The sequence below is a fragment of the Mytilus trossulus genome, chromosome 13, assembly GCF_036588685.1.
Source record: "Mytilus trossulus isolate FHL-02 chromosome 13, PNRI_Mtr1.1.1.hap1, whole genome shotgun sequence".
Classification (NCBI taxonomy): Eukaryota; Metazoa; Mollusca; class Bivalvia; order Mytilida; family Mytilidae; genus Mytilus; species Mytilus trossulus.
The window spans coordinates 53,289,130-53,306,799 of record NC_086385.1 but is presented as its reverse complement, the minus strand read 5'-3'; positions in this window follow the sequence as shown (position 1 = coordinate 53,306,799).

Here is a 17,670-nt window from a genome sequence, read left to right as displayed (position 1 = left end):
GGGGCTCATTTTTTTTAATTATTTGATGTAGCAACTTACGAAACTTGCGAATATTTATATACATGTTTACAAATCGTTCTAGTCCATAAGACTATCCTGCGAATAACAGAGTCGTCGTAGTTAGTATAAGAAGGATTAATCTCATTACAAGCACAAATTAACACAAGTAATGTAAAATATCTGCCGTTTGATTTGAGGGAAAGTTTTCACAAAAGATTGTGGATTGTTCCCCTTAGAGCAGTGAAGTTTTCATAACACTATTGAGTGTTCACAAGTTTTGATTACATGGTATTTTTGTTTGTATATATCTTGAAGTAAATGAGATGAACTGTACTTCTGTAAGTTAAAGAAATACGAAAGATACCAGATGAATTTCCAATCTCATTATTCACAACACGTGACAGGATTCCACCATAAACTAGAGATGGTATCAATTAGTCCATGAGTAGGTTTCACGTTTTAATACGTTTAATCTATAATTAATACTATTCGTGTATATGACATTTTTGCACATTCCTTTTATTTCTTGCATTTTCATGACTTGAGCTTAACAATCAACTTCAAGTTGAAAATCAAAGACGACTGTCACAGTAACAAACTTCTAAAATATAAAACTATAAAAACCTATTATTGGCTTTTTATAGCTGACTATGAAGAATGCGCTTTGCACACTGTTAAAGCCGTAGAGTTACATTATACAATATTACAATATTGATACCTAGTCAAAACAATTTGAAGGTCAGCTAAAGTAAGTAGCTGAAAAACATTAAACATATATTGCTGATCAACACACATTTGTGTCGATTAATTCTAAAACCAATGCTAAACAACCATAACGATAGTCATATAGAATTACTTTCAGCCATGACGTTGTCAGTTTTCTACTTTTTGTAATGATCCCCTCTTTTTTTTGGAAACTGGAAAAACAGGTAATATAGACGATAACAATCAACACCAAGGAGTAAAAAAAGATTCACAAAAACCAAAGGACATTTACATCAACAGTTATAAATAATAAAGAAGAAACAACACCAACTCCACTAAAAATAGGGAGTGAAATCAGGTGCTCCGGAAGGGTAAGCATTTCATGGTAATGTAATTAAAAAGACTGGTGTGTTTCAATTATACTAGTCATTATGGATTTTAAAAGGACCATTCTCCGTAATTGACATAAGTGTACAGCTGAAACATTTTACCACAGATTCATAAAAAAGTGTGACTTAAATTTTAAGCTACACATAAACAATAAATGCCAATTTATCAAACAAAACATCGAACCGTTATGCAATTTCCCAAAGTGGGCAAAAAGAATATGTAGGATCCACATTGACTGTTGTGTACTTATAAATATTAATAGATTTAGAATATTGTTTTCTACATCAGCTCATGTTGTGTCTTGTGTACTATTATTTTTCTGTTTTTTTTAGCCAGTTTATTTTCGATCTATGAGTTTGACTGTCCCTCTGGTATCTTTCGCGCTTCTTATATGTACATCAATTTTCCCAGTATTGTATGTCTTTAGTCAAAAGAAAAATGTCAAAAATACTTATTCAGAAAATGGTAGATTAAACCTAATTTTATATTTGGCTAAATTTCTCAACCAATAACATTTGCATAAAATTCCAATTTGTTGACAACAAAGTCTGAACAAAGCAAACAGATAGAAAAGATAAAAATATAAAAAAAATAGGGGCGCAAGTCACCATTCTGTTATAATCGAAATCACTTTAAAAACAAATATGTCATTATAGAAAAACAATGACATATAGACATGATAGACAAACCACATAAGCAAAAGTAAAAGACAAGTTTACAAAAATATGTAACAAAATAACACAAACACGGGATGTATAAGTACCGAGCCAAGAGTTAAGTAGTTGGAATAGGATGTAAAAATTCTCGCCACGTCGGGTCGGAAAAATAAGAATGATGCCTAGTCTTAAGATATTGCAAGTCGATGTGCTACTTTAAAAAGAAGAACAACTTTTTGAGGTTGCATATCGTACTAAGGCTAACTTTCTGTCCATATTTTATTTACCCACATTTCCCAGTGGCAGTCCATATACCCATTCCTTCGTCCCGGTCTACCCTTATTACAGGACCTACAAATTGCATGATTGAGAATAAGTTGTTCTCGTTCTAGCCTTTCGTCAACCATTTGCGAATCGAGTTAAGCAACGAACAAATAGCCAGTATTCACCATTTAGGTCCCTTAAAACTAAAAGCTAATTTCCGTTTGTTTCTGTGATAGGTCCTTTTGTAATAGCATTAAATCACGTGGTAACAAATGAGCACTGAAACAAGTTAATATTGAAACAATTTAACAGATAAATATTTTGATAAATTCATTATGTCACAACAATTAAGGGGTACACGTGATACAGCATACGTATATTTTGTATAGTATTCATTAAAATCAGGAAGAAATAATATAGTTTCTGAAGCAACGTTTTGTATAAAAAGGTGAGCAAGAAATTGAAAACTCCAAGTTAAATTCAAACATAGAAAGTATATTGATAAAAGCTGACACAGTTAAAGTTTGAATTACCATGCTATATCAATCAGAGCAACAACTGTCATATTCCTGGCGGCACTTTGCAAACAAAATGATGGATTCAATTTGGTTCTATAAATAGCAAAACTTTCAACTTTGATGACATCGTCTTATACTTATAGTCAACATAAAATAGACGAGAAATCCATGAGTATATAATGTTTTAGTGTGATAATAATCTGTTGTGTAAATAGTCTAATAAAAAAAATGCTTAACTCCGAGGACAATCTTAAACGAAATGTAACTTATCAAATCGCGACATCAATAACTCAAAAACATCAACATGATCAAACAGATAACAGCTAGCATATGTCTGACTTGTAGAGGCATTTCCTTATGTACAAAATGTTCGATTTAACCAGCTGGTTTTAAAGCTAGCTACACCTCCAATGTGTATAAGAATCGCATAAACTCATTTAGATTGACAATGAAATTAACAAAATAAACAGACATACACACATACGCCACAAACCTACAATACAACTTTCCAATATAATCATATTTACAGCAGAATTAATTGAGTGTATAAGTAAAGGTTATATTTTTGGTTAGTTTGCTTGCTAGCTGAACCGTGAAGTCATTAAAAGGTACGGTAAACTTTCCTCATTTAAGAGTAGACTAGTCGGATAGATAACCAATCTAGCTATCTGTAGGGTGTGACTACTCCGAAATGAGGGTAAAATACCTAACCTAATAATAGTTCAGCTAACAGGCTAGCAAACCAAAGATTCTACCTTTACCTACAAACTCAATATGCAATTTGATGTAAGAATTATCATACATCGTGATATGATTATTGGTTGATTATGTCGATAGAATGACAGATTTTACAATTCTGTTTGCCATTACCTTACTTTTATCCAATATCACATGATTTAGTCTAATTATAATCACGTACTATTTAAATAGAATTTTTTTCAACGTATTTCTAATTGATGCTTATAGTTGAATAAAAGCAAGTCATTTGATGTTATAAAGAAGTGAATTCAAGTATTGTTTAAGATTTTTATTATGACAAAGCGGATGGATATGGTAGTTACATTTTCAGTTCTTATCGCTGCTGTATTACTACAAGGTGAGTAACATAGACTTTCGATTTAAATTTCGTTAAAAGAACATTTTTTTCTACATTTATTCAATAGAAAAAATAGTGTTTTTTTTTATCTAACATTGACAAACGGTTCATGTACAAGGATAAGATAGAACGACACAATTTCCGCGAGCCAACCTGATTGGGAATGCCTATTTATAAAATGTTGTATGTTCATCTTTTATACTCCCTGTGTCAAAGGAAAACTGGTTGTTTTTTTTCCTCTTGCCATTTATTTCTTAGATAAAGATTGTTTGTGTGTTAAACAAAAAAAAATAGTTCATGAGTACAAGAACCAGTAGAAAAACTAGTGAAAAAGGATGAAATAATATGATACTTACTGTACATGTAGTTCCCTTATTTCATATTTTATTTTTCCACATCTTAAAACATGTACAACGGATAAAAAATGCGTGCCGATCCCATTATGAATGCTCTTTTAAAAAGTGTTTTATTTTGATCTTCTTCTTCCATTTCCGGTGTCAGTACTGCTGCTGGTTAACTCGTTATATTCGGTGGAGGTTTTAGTTTTTTTCAGTGGTCAGTTTTTCGGCACATGACACTATTATCAGCATACCTTACTTACATTTTCTATGTTTTCCTTTTTTTTGCCATGGTATTCTCTATTTTAAAATGACTGTTCCTTTTCTTATTGGGTTCTTCTATCATCATGTCTTAAAAAACCTTGTTAATTATTTTAAGACACATTTGATCTATGGTTCCCATATTTTCATATGAGGGAAGTCAATCTAGATTTTAACGTAAATGATTATTCTAACAAGTTTATTAATACACTCAGGCACATTGTGTGCAACAAGAGCAACAAAATGTAGTATACAAAATAATAAATTGGTCAATAAATATAACAAATAAAAAATAACGCAACATTTTTAACGAAAAAGAGGTTTTCAGTATTCAACAATACCGTTTAATCCACGTGGAAAAGAAATTAAAGAAAATTATTTGTACATTTACAAATAATAAAAGTAAAACAACAATATATTAACTGATAATTTGTGATCAGTGTTTGTTGTAATACAGTTGATTTTCCTCATACATTTATTGTATATTGAACCCAATGTACAGGCATTATATCAAAATTATTTTATCTTCAAAATGGGTGTCATAAAAATAATAACAAGAAGTCATCATATGTTTTTTTTTTATAATCAATAGTTTTCTATGGTCAGTTTTGCTTTTAGAACGCGGGATTTTTCTATTTTTTTCTTTTTTTGGTTTTCATCTTTTTTTTCATTTGAGCTATTAACTGTATTAGTTTATCATTCTAGCATTGTAATAAACTCTGTCTAAATGTATCAGGCAAATAACACATGGTTTATTATTCAGTAAATAGAGTCATGTTTTGTCTTGCTAGTCCTCACCATTTGCGCTCGATTCACAGCATTCGGAGGGCAAAATCAAACGCTAAGTAACTAAGCATTAAAAGTCAAAGGTCAGAATATATGCCAAACATGCAATATTTATAGTGTCAAGTGCTGAATAACTGACCACTGAGCTGATAATACATTCGGGTACTAGCAATTTACTAACAGCAGTATTGTCCTGTAATAGTATAAACCAAGGGAGAAAATTGAAGAATGTTTGTGATTGTCCCATTCATTAAGAGATGTAATAATATTAGGAATGATATTCAAGTCATTTTGAATCAGATGGACATTTTTAACATTTATTAGTTTGAAGGTGTGAATAGAAACATGTTTTAATCCAAAAGCTTAGAATTGTAAATGTAGAAAGAGGTTACAGAACAGAACATCAACAACTTAATATGTATATAAAAGGCAAAACTAATATATCAATGAATAATCCTAATAATATATTGAAGACCAAGCAGCCTACTGTGCATGCGCATCAAATAACGCAACTTGGTTGTGACATTAAAGCTCTATGACGATCTTTCTAACGATGAAGATACATGTATATTGTAAAGTTTTAAGGACAAACACACCATTTTTGTGTTATACTTCGTTTAAAAGGAAATGTTTTAACGGGCCAACTTAAACCAACCTAACATATGCAAATTACTAATCCTTTCAGAATCTAATTATGTCAAACGTGTGTTTGATTTCCTTTTGTTAAAGAGCTGATTTGTCAACTCTTATAAAGATATAAGCGAGAATGCATTTGATTCAGAAAACAGGATTCGTTTTTCCTTTAGCTGACAACTCAATCAATAAAATCGTGTTTGAATGGACGTTAATGTCCCTAGAATACTGATAACTGTGTAAGGAGTTTTTAAATATTACACCCTGGCAAAAATAGAAAAAAATAATAAAAAAAATACTACCAATAGTCAACAAAACACACACTGATTACCGATTAAAAGCGGCATCCATCGTGTTGATCCTGTAAGTGCAACCTCAGTCATAGTTTAGTTTTGTGTCTTTCAAAGACAAGAAGTTATTACGATTAATGGAAAATATCTGACAATAATTATCTCGTTCAAAATAATGAGTTCATTAACCATCACCAGCCAAGTAGTCAGCACTTTTGTGATGATTTGAGTCATCATATCGCATTGAAATGTTCATATCTATAAACTAACTGTTAACAAAACTTTTAATTTTTAAATTATAAGGCTTATCTACCTCAGGAATAGATTACCTTAGATGTATTTGGCAAAACTTTTAGGAATTTTTGGTCCTCAATGCTTTTCAATTTCGTACTTTATTTGGCTTTTTAAACTTTTTTTTTATTCGGGCGTCACTGATGAGTCTTTTGTAAACGAAACGCGCGTCTGGCGTATATACAAAATTTTAATCCTGGTATCTATGATGAGTTAATTTGCAACCCCGTGAAGACAGAAATGGAAAAATCGAAATTTTATTGTTTATTACGCAATAATATTGGCTATATTTTTTATTGATTTTGCCATTTGATTAAAGACTTTCCGTTTTAAATTTTACTCGGAGTTCAGTATTTTTGTGATTTTACTTTATACATACGCTCCATGTTAAACAAATAAACACACTGACATGAAAAGCAAACGATTTTGTTTACATTTTTCTTCACGCAAGCCTTGAAATGTTCTATTGAATCTTCTGTCAATGTCTTTTCTAAGCATCTATATTATATATACAATATGTTTACATGCATGTTGTTTAAGCTAACTAAAGACTCCAGCCTTCAACCAGGATATACAATTTTAATGCACCACTTCTGTAACGATATGACAGCTCGACAGGAAATATATTTAGAATAAATGAATTAAAATGTTCATTTTCATCTGAGGTTTATAACAAGTAGATTATTGATAAACTTCATTTCATTTTATGAAAGAAAAAGTTTACATTATATTCTGAAAAATTGACTTGAAAATGTTATCATCTTATAAAAGTAGATTATTGTTAAAAGTAATTAAACAAATATCTTTTGTAAAGGACAAGTTAACAAGTATTGCTGCCAGATATTCAATATATAGATAGGGACGGAACTAAATATACATAATCAAGCCTACGATTTGAATTCAACTTATCAGTACAAATATCAATGAATATAGTTCAGAAAGTAATTTTGTCTGCAGGAGTACAATGTTGTAGTTGCTGGTATGTTGATTATTATTATACAAATGTCTTTCAACGGTCTTTTATTATACTTTTTATTCAAGTTTGTTTTTGTCATTTTTATCAATAATATAACGCTTTATGTAAGCTGTGTCGCTGCCTTTGAAATAATCTTCAAAACAGTTTCGTCCTTCAGATGTCAAAGTATTGCCTACAAATTTGTCAGTATCTAACAAAACTAAATTTATAAAAGATTCAATGTATGGTCATCAATAGGACGACAGCAAACTAACAACAAAGGTTCCCCGAAGAGATCTTCTCAGAAGGTTCAACGATAGTAGGTAAAACTTAATTACACTGGCTTTTGGTGTCAAATATCTACATTTGTTTTTCTTTGTCTTGTTGGCTTTAAACAGGTTTGGAAATTTAAAAGAAAAATTCAAACGTAAGCCAAAAAATTAAACGTACCAAGAGGATTTGACTATACAATAAACTACGTGATCATTTCGATATCTTAATTATTTTTAATGAAAAATGTCAACGTTACGTGATTGCGTGAACGGACAATTGTGTGTTACAGCTTAATGTAGCCGTTTTCAGTCTGTAATTACTTTGTGTGATATCTTGGACTATTTACCGTAGACAGGAATGAGATAACAATATCTAACAACATTCCCTCCTGATTAAATTTTACATCTGGCAGTTGATGGTTGTCTCATTCTCAATCACAAACAACTTCCTTTTTTATACATTATTTTTAAACAAACTTAACTGTAATTGTCCGATTATAAATTTTGAAATTATTAAGAAACTAAAGTTTCAACTTCCTCTGGCAAAGTTAACTTTAGATGACTATGCGGTATGGGCTTTGGTCATTGTTGAAGCCCGTACGGTGACCTATAGTTGTTAATGTTTGTGTCATAATGGTCTCTTGTGGACAGTTGTCTCATAGGCAATCATACCACATCCTCTTTTTTAAATTTAGATGAATTTGGCTATTTATTTTAGGTATTTTTTATCATATAGCTCTTCAACGCTTTCGGTACTTATATATCTTCAGATTTCAAATGTTTGGCTTTGAGCGTTTCTGATGAAGGTCAATCCAGAAAAGCGCTTCGGACGCATAAAATTATTAAACGTGTTGTTTTCAATATTTTATAACAATATACAATAAAGCTGATACTTTTGGTACGTAATCGGGACCAAAGTCGTTTTTTGTCCAGTTATTTTCTATTAAAATTTTGTCTTTCAAACAAATAGATGTAATGATCTCGTTCCACGAATAACATTCAAAAATATCACAATCTTTGGAGGATTGTTTTGGTTTTAGTTTTTGGTTATTTTAACTTTGTATACCTCCTTAATAACATTTCGACCACGTGGAAATGAAATACCACAAATTGTACTATTTTTATTCATAACGCTATACCATTGGCAAAATGATCTTTACCAAGATATAACATTCGTAGGCATACATCATGTACATGTTTGTTCAAACTGTTTCTGTACGTAGGTCGAACGAAAAGATAGTAGTTTAACTTTTTAGAATGTCCTTTAACGACGTTTATATATTCAATATATAGACATATAATTTTTCTAATTGATATCAAGTCGAAACTTCAGCACCCGGATATTAAATTGCAATAAAACGACGTAACAGTAGGACATATTATACAAACTGGAAAAATGCATTCAAAAATATTCATTTGCACCTTCTAAACATTGATTCTTGGTAAAAGATAATACTAGTGCAAGTCATAAATGACAAAGAGACTCGATTAATTGAATTTGAACCGTATTCGCGTCAATATAATGATTCGAATACAAGATAGAAGTTATATATCGTTAATAAATTTAAAAAAAATATGCTGATGTTTCGTGGTGTAATTGTAAACAAATAATAAGTTTTTAGTATTCTTTGTTATTCTTTTTCGCCTTTTTTTCTCTTTATATTTTTTACTTTTTATATATCAACAATAAATTGTTTAAATGGTAAAGAATTGTTTAGAAATTCCATTCCTTTTTAATTAGAATAAATGGCAATGTAGATTATTCGTTTTTATGTTGTACTGTTACACCACTGTCCCAGCAGGTAAGAGGGAGGGTTGTGATCCCGTTCACCTGTTTAACCCCGTCATGTTCTGTATGTATGTATAAAAAAGAACATGTGGTATCATTGCCAATGAGACAACTGTCCACAAGAGACCCATATGACACAGACATTAACAACTATAGGTCACCGTACGGCCTTCAACAATGAGCAAAACCCATACCGCATAGTCAGCTATAAAAGGCCCCGATTTGACAATGTAAAACAATTCAAACGAGAAAACTAACGGCCTTATATAAATTTAAAAAAAAATGAACGCAAAATAAATTTGTAACACATAAACAAACGACAACCACTGAATTACAGGCTCCTGAATTGGGACAGGCACATACATTAATAATATGGCGGGGTTAAACATGTTAGTGGGATTCCAACCCTCCCCTAACCTGGGGCAGTGCTTTAACAGTACAACATAAGAACGAACTATAAAAATCAGTTGAAAAAGGCTTAGCTTATCAGATGGAATAATATAAGACAGGAGCCTGTAATTTAAATACTGTCGTTTGTGTCTGTGTTACATATAGTTTTTCGTTTATATGTTGAACAAAAATAAGGCCGTTATTTTTCTCATTTGAATTGCTTTACATTGTCATTTCGGGGCTTTTAACAGCTGACTATGCGGTATAGGGTTTGCTCATTGATGAGGGCCATACTGTGACCCATAGTTGTTAATGTCTGTGTCGTTTTGTCTCTTGTGGAGAGTTGTCTAATTGACAATCATGCCACAACTTGTTTTATATAAATATTTCAGTAAGTCAACGACATAATATTTCTCTTAAGGTCAGCGTATATATGTGATATACAGATTCAAAAGGGTTTGTCTGAATGGTAAATATTTGTCTTAGATTTTGTCACTAACGTATTATTAGTTTTAAATAGGTTGTGAATATAAAAACAACATTTAGACCGTAAAAAAAATGATAATCTGTATAAGAAGTTTTTTATCAGGTAATAGTAACTTTTTTTTCTAAAGCTCATCTCTATGCTCTAATTACTTTAAAAAGTTCAATGCCAAATGTGGAAATGGACAGAATTGTTTTCATTTTGAATATGTATTTTGCCTAGCAATTGTAAAACATGCTTTTCAAAGCGGATTTTATACTTCCCTTAAAATCATTTTTTTTAATTCGTTTCATTATGTATCACGATTTTAGATTTTCTTTTGCATCTAAAAAGCATAATAGGACTATTTGAAGTCAGCATATGAAACAAATGTATTACAGAAAAATTGTCACATTGTTCGGATAAGATGAGTAGATACTATTTACTTTACAATTTTTGCAATAAATATGCATGATATGGGAGAGTTATCATATTCCGCGGAAGCTGCTTTCTTATTTTGATACAGATTTATGATGACTCAAAATTCTATTATAGAAAGATTTATATATGAAATCGGAACTTAAACAATTTTCAAATACAATTTACAAAATCCTAGTATCGATTGCGGTAATTATCTTTTGTCTAAAAACACGAATTAGTTTCAAAAAATATTGTATACAACTGAGGAGAAGATATACATTATATACTAGCAAAGAGAAGATATACATGATATACTAGCTAGGAGAAGATATACATGATAAACTAGCGTAGGGAGATAAACATGAAATACTAGCGAGGAAGAGATATACATGATATACTAGCGAGGAGAAGATATACATGATATACTACCAAGGAGAAGATATACATGATATACTAGCTAGGAGGAGATTTACATGATATACTAGCGAGGAGATGATATACATGATATACTAGCGAAGAGGAGATATACATGATATAATAGCGAGGAGAAGATATACATGATATACTAGCTAGGAGAAGATATACATGATATACAAGCGAGGAGATGATATACATGATATACTAGCGAAGAGGAGATATACATGATATACTAGCGAGGAGAAGATATACATGATATACTAGCTAGGAGAAGATATACATGATATACTAGCCAGGAGATGATATACATGATATACAAGCGAAGAGGAGATATACATGATATTATAGCGAGGAGAAGATATACATGATATACTAGCTAGGAGAAGATATACATGATATACAAGCGAGGAGATGATATACATGATATACTAGCGAAGAGGAGATATACATGATATACTAGCGAGGAGAAGATATACATGATATACTAGCTAGGAGAAGATATACATGATATACTAGCCAGGAGATGATATACATGATATACAAGCGAAGAGGAGATATACATGATATAATAGCGAGGAGAAGATATACATGATATACTAGCTAGGAGAAGATATACATGATATACAAGCGAGGAGATGATATACATGATATACTAGCGAAGAGGAGATATACATGATATACTAGCGAGGAGAAGATATACATGATATACTAGCTAGGAGAAGATATACATGATATACTAGCGAGGAGAAGATATACATGATATACAAGCGAGGAGAAGATATACATGATATACTAGCGAGGAGGAGATATACATGATATACAAGCGAGGAGGTGATATACATGAAATACTAGTTAGGGGAAGATATACATGATATACTAGCGAGGATGAGATATACATGATATACTAGCAAGAAGATAAACATGATATACTAGCGAGGAGTTTATATACATAATAAACTAGGGAGGAGCAGATATACATGATATACTAGCGAGGAGAAGATATATGTGATATACTAGCTAGGAGAAGATATACATTATATACTAGTGAGGAGGAGTTATACATGGTGAACTAGCGAGGAGGAGTTATACATGATATACTAGCTAGGAGAAGATATACATGATATACTAGCGAGGAGAAAATATGCATAATATACTAGCGAGGAGAAGATATACATGATATACTAGCTAGGAGAAGATATACATGAAATACTAGCGAGGAAGAGATATACATGATATACTACCAAGGAGAAGATATACATGATATACTAGCTAGGAGGAGATATACATGATATACTAGCGAACAGAAGATATACATGATATACTAGCGAGGAGATGATATACATGATATACTAGCGAAGAGGAGATAAACATGATATACTAGCGAGAAGATATACATGATATACTAGCTAGGAGAAGATATACATGATATACTAGCGAGGAGAAGATATACATGATATAAAAGCGAGGAGAAGATATACATGATATACTAGCGAGGAGGAGATATACATGATAAACAAGCGAGGAGGTGATATACATGAAATACTAGTTAGGTGAAGATATACATGATATACTAGCGAGGAGGAGATAAACATGATATACTGGCGAGAAGATATACATGATATATTAGCGAAGAGTTGATATACATTATAAACTAGGGGGAGCAGATATACATGATATACTAACGAGGAGAAAATATATGTGATATACTAGCGAGGAGGAGATATACATGATATACTAGCGAGGAGGATATATACATGATATACTAGTGAGGAGAAGATATACATGATATGCTAGCGAGGAGGAGATATACATGATATACTAGTGAGGAGAAGATATACATGATATACTTGCGAGGAGAAGTAATACCATAAAAACCATGCGACTGTTTTCTTATAATGTTGATTTCTTGAGAAAAACATAAATATATAAGTCATGCCAATATGTCAACATTTTGATCGGATGATACAAGGTATTTGACTCTATTCCATAGTCTAACGGTGGATAATTTTTTAAATGTCACCCTCTCGTGCAGACAAATCTAAAATCGATAGCTCAAAAACAATGAAATGAATTCAGCCCCATAAAATAAAGACACGACCCTAGATCTACGTTTTTGCCATCAAAATGTATAATATATTGCTTTGCATCTGTTGTTTTGGAATAACAGTGTCGATGTTATGTGTGTGAATTCAGTTTAAGTACTTTTCATTTAAAATTCAACTGTTAAAGACAATTATAATGTGAGAACAGAGCTGAGAGGGTGATACAGCAGATTGAACCTCTCGATCAAGCTCTGTCAACTTTGACTTCGCCTCAGTTAACACTGTTTTTCTAGAGGAGAAATTCTGCTCTATCACGCACTCAGTTATGAGTTATAAATGAGAAGGAGCTTACATTCCAAAGTAGTTTTACTGAGTCTATATTATTAGTTCGTTTTCGACTGTTTAGTACGAATTCCTTTTGGTATATTTCCATTGTCTTTCATCATGACAAAATCTTGGCGTTTACGACGTTTATATTATTTTATTATTTAAAAAATTCGGTGTTGATCTTATATAAAGACATATTTTTCACTTATTATTGTGGTTTTTATTTATATTTCTAGATCGGTGTAAGAAAATAATAATCCTCACTAGTAAACAATGACTGCTTAAAACATGTAAAACTTATCATTTATTTATGTTGACGTCATGAAAAAAACGAGTATGCCCGATGACGTCATGTGTCACAGTGATGTTCAGAACACAACTTTTTGCAAAAGTTTTGAAAAAGACGGATAACAACCATTAATGAAGCGAATTCCACTACTATAACTCGTGTGTTACGATATTCCCCCACTCTCAGCATTTAAATTATCACTATTTATAAACATCGGCAAGCCTCGTTCTTTGAATATTGAAATTTTCTCGAGTGAAGAAATATTGTTACACACTTGTAGTAGGTAATTCTGACAAGTTTATATCATTGCAATTTCAAGTTATAATAAATTAATTAACGATAATATATATTATTTTGTTCATAACATGCATCATGTTATAGATATATAGTAGCGAAGAAATACAAAAATGTTGTTTTTTTTCTTCATTTTTTTCAGGTATTTTTGCAACTGGGTTTTCTGATAGGTGGAGTGTCGTTCACGAGAATTCAGAATGTAATATTCTTGATTGGGGGACGGATTTAAAAAAGATATATGATACTAAAGATACCATGTATTGTGCCAGTCATTGCACTACAACTGATGGATGTTCAAGCTTTGAGTATAACTCGGTGAATGCAGTATGCAGACTTTTCGACCGTCCTATTAAATTTAATAACGAAAGTACGTGTACACCAGGGAACAAAGTTTACTCTTACAGAAGATGGAAAGGTAAAGTCTGTTTTACATGTATTTGGTACATATGATATGAGTAGAAATGATCATCCATTATAGTATCAATGTGTACAAACTCAAAATACTTGCTATATAACCAGCAATAGAAATGAAAAGATGTGGTATATGTGCCAATCCCACATTTATCCCTTTAGATCATAATATGTATTATCACCAAGCCATAGAGATAGAAATAGATGATACGGTTTTGAAATGAGTAGCAATAAGATAAAAAAAAAAAAAGAGATTTGATATTAGTGCCAATGAGAAAACTCTCAATTCAAGTCATAATGTGTATTAACACCAATGCACTGAAATAAGAAATAAGAATATGATATGAGTAGCAATGAAATACTCATCCATCCTAGTGAAAATGTGTACAAACTCAAAATACTTGGTTATCAACACATTATAGATATAAAAAAAAATGTGGTATTAATGCATATAGGACAACTCTGCATCCAAGTCACAATGTGTTCAAGCAACAATATATAGAAATAAGAGCATATGATATAAGTTATCCATCCAAGTCAAAACGTGTACAAACTCAAAATATTTGTTATTCAATCAGTCATAGATCATATTTAACCAGTGAGAATTTATTCACTATTTTGAAATATGATCTTTTTTTCTCTAATTTTTATGCTATTTTCACATTCCCTGATCGGTGTGACAAATATGTGAAAAAAATCTGCTCAGGGCAAATGAAATGATTGGTGATTTTTTTTAATTGTAACCCGTGTATAACGTTATTTCTCCACTTTCAACAGTAAAATTTGAATTGTTCAAAAAGATCAACAAGCCTCCCGTTGTGCTTAAAAATAAAATTTGACTGTATCGAGTTAGGAAATATCGTAATACACTTGTAGCAGTTGTGGAATCTATACAAACAAGTTAAACGCATTTGTTCTCATTATTATTATTATCATTATTTATATTATTATCTTATCATGCTTATCAAGACAGGGGTGAAATAAAATAATATGTTAACATCGTCATTGCTTACAATGAATTAAATTGATGTCTCAGTAAAATCCAAAGCGATCATTTTAGAGGGCTTTAAACCTTATGTGGTGATATATATTCTACCAGTGGTGTTACCCAGATGTGGATTCTCAAAACATCGAAAAATTTACTGCTCAATCGTCGATCACAACATACGCAATCTTTGCAATTTTGCAGCAACATTTTTGATATATTTACATTTTCTATTTACTATTCTTCCCCATGCTCAGTTGAAAGATCGATTTAACCATGTCATTAAAAAGATTTTTTTCTATAGAAATGTGATTCGTAGACACAAATTTATTGTTTGGGGTAACAAAAATTCATATTTTGTGAAGAACCACACTGAATCTCCCAGAAAATATACTATATATGATCATGATGATATTATGAGAATGCTGGACTTTTGATCGACCATATATTTGTTGATTTGAATGATTCATATTTCAACAGACAGTCGGTAAAGCAATGTGTACAAATTGTGTACTTCTACTAGCCGATTTGTTTTTGGTGCTCGTATGAAGCAGAATGCATTCAAAACCTTCTAAAATACAAACACAAAAAGCACCTTGCGAAATTCTTTATTTTTTCATTCCAATATAGTAATGATGTCATATAATTGAACGACACACATTCCAGCCAATACTTGCATTTCATATATATATCAGTGAGCTTGAAAATAAGGATACTTATGAATCTAAAAGTCTTGCTCCTTACCATAAACTTTACCTCAATATTGACACGGATGGACGAATTCGCCAGAAAATATATGATAAATGGGACGATTTTAACTTCCCAATTACCAATATTCCATTTCTCAGCAGTAGTATACTCTGTTCCTTCGTAAAGATGGTAAAGATAATTAAGCATCCAGTTTAGTTATTAAATTTTAGTTTGAATCAACGAAATTTATGCGATATATTTGGTTTATAGTTTGATTCTATATAGTTTGGTTTATAGCTAAATAATACAATTAATTAATGTATTAATTAATCTATAAAAATGGGAATCGTAGATACAAATTTCTTGTTTTGGGATACAATAATTCATATTTTGTGAAGAATCACACTGAATCTTCCAGGAAATATACTGAAGATGATATTATTAAAATGCTGGACTTTTTGATCGACAATATATTTGTTGAGTTTGGAGGATTTATATTTCAACAGACAGTCGGTATTCCAATGGGTTCTAATTGTGCACCCATGCTGGCTGATTTGTTTTTGTATTCGTATGAAGCAGAATTTATTCAGAACCTTCTAAAAGACAAAAAGAAAAAGCACCTCTCGAAATTCTTTAATTTTACTTTCCGATATATTGATGATGTTTTATCATTGAACAACCCATACTTTAGCCAATACTTACATCTCATTTATCCCAGTGAACTTGAAATTAAGGATACTACTGATACGAGAAGGACTGCTTCATACCTTGATCTTTTCCTCAATATTGACGTAGATGGACGACTCCACACGAAAATCTATGATAAACGGGACGATTTCAACTTCCCAATTATCAATTTCCCATTTCTCAGCAGTAACATACCCTCTGCCCCTTCGTATGGTGTTTACATATCACAATTGATACGTTGTTCACGTGCTTGTTTACATTATACGGAATTCATATACAGGAGTGTGCTCCTTACGCAGAAACTGCTCCAACAAAGTTATGAGGAGGACAGATTAAAATTGACACTCCGTAAATTTTATGGACACCATCACGAATTGGTGGATCCATATGATGTCTCTTTAACCATACTAGCTAAGGACATTTTTACCACATGGTAGATTGTGGTTTGTCATTATGTCGTCTTATCTTTTAATTACCAAACGTGACTTATTCCCGATTGTGACTGTTTTGCTGAATGTGAATTCGCATTACTATAAGACGTGTTTCTGTACTTGTTTATCCCAAATTCATGTATTTAGTTTACATGTTTAATGTTATATTTGTAATTCTCATCGGAGTTTGTCAAATGTGTTGACGTCTTTTTATTATATTTAGGTGTTACGGATAGAAAAAAATAATCACCGCCTTTATTAATTATATTAAATTTTGAACGATTATTTACGTTTGAAGTTGGATTCATAACAAACTGGACATATATATATGACAGTTAATTGCTATTAATAAGTATTGCAATATACATTTTGTTTAAATGAATTATCAGTATTTAGTTCTAATATAATCTTAAATCAATCCCATTTCTATCTCACTTTGATAGCTTTTCATATGTGAAGTCATGCTGTTTCTAAATTTCATAAATTCAAATGTGGCATAACGTTTGTGCCGTTTTGCCATCGTATGTGACGTCACATTTTTTTCATTACGTCGACGCCTGGACTGATTCGGTGTGTCTTT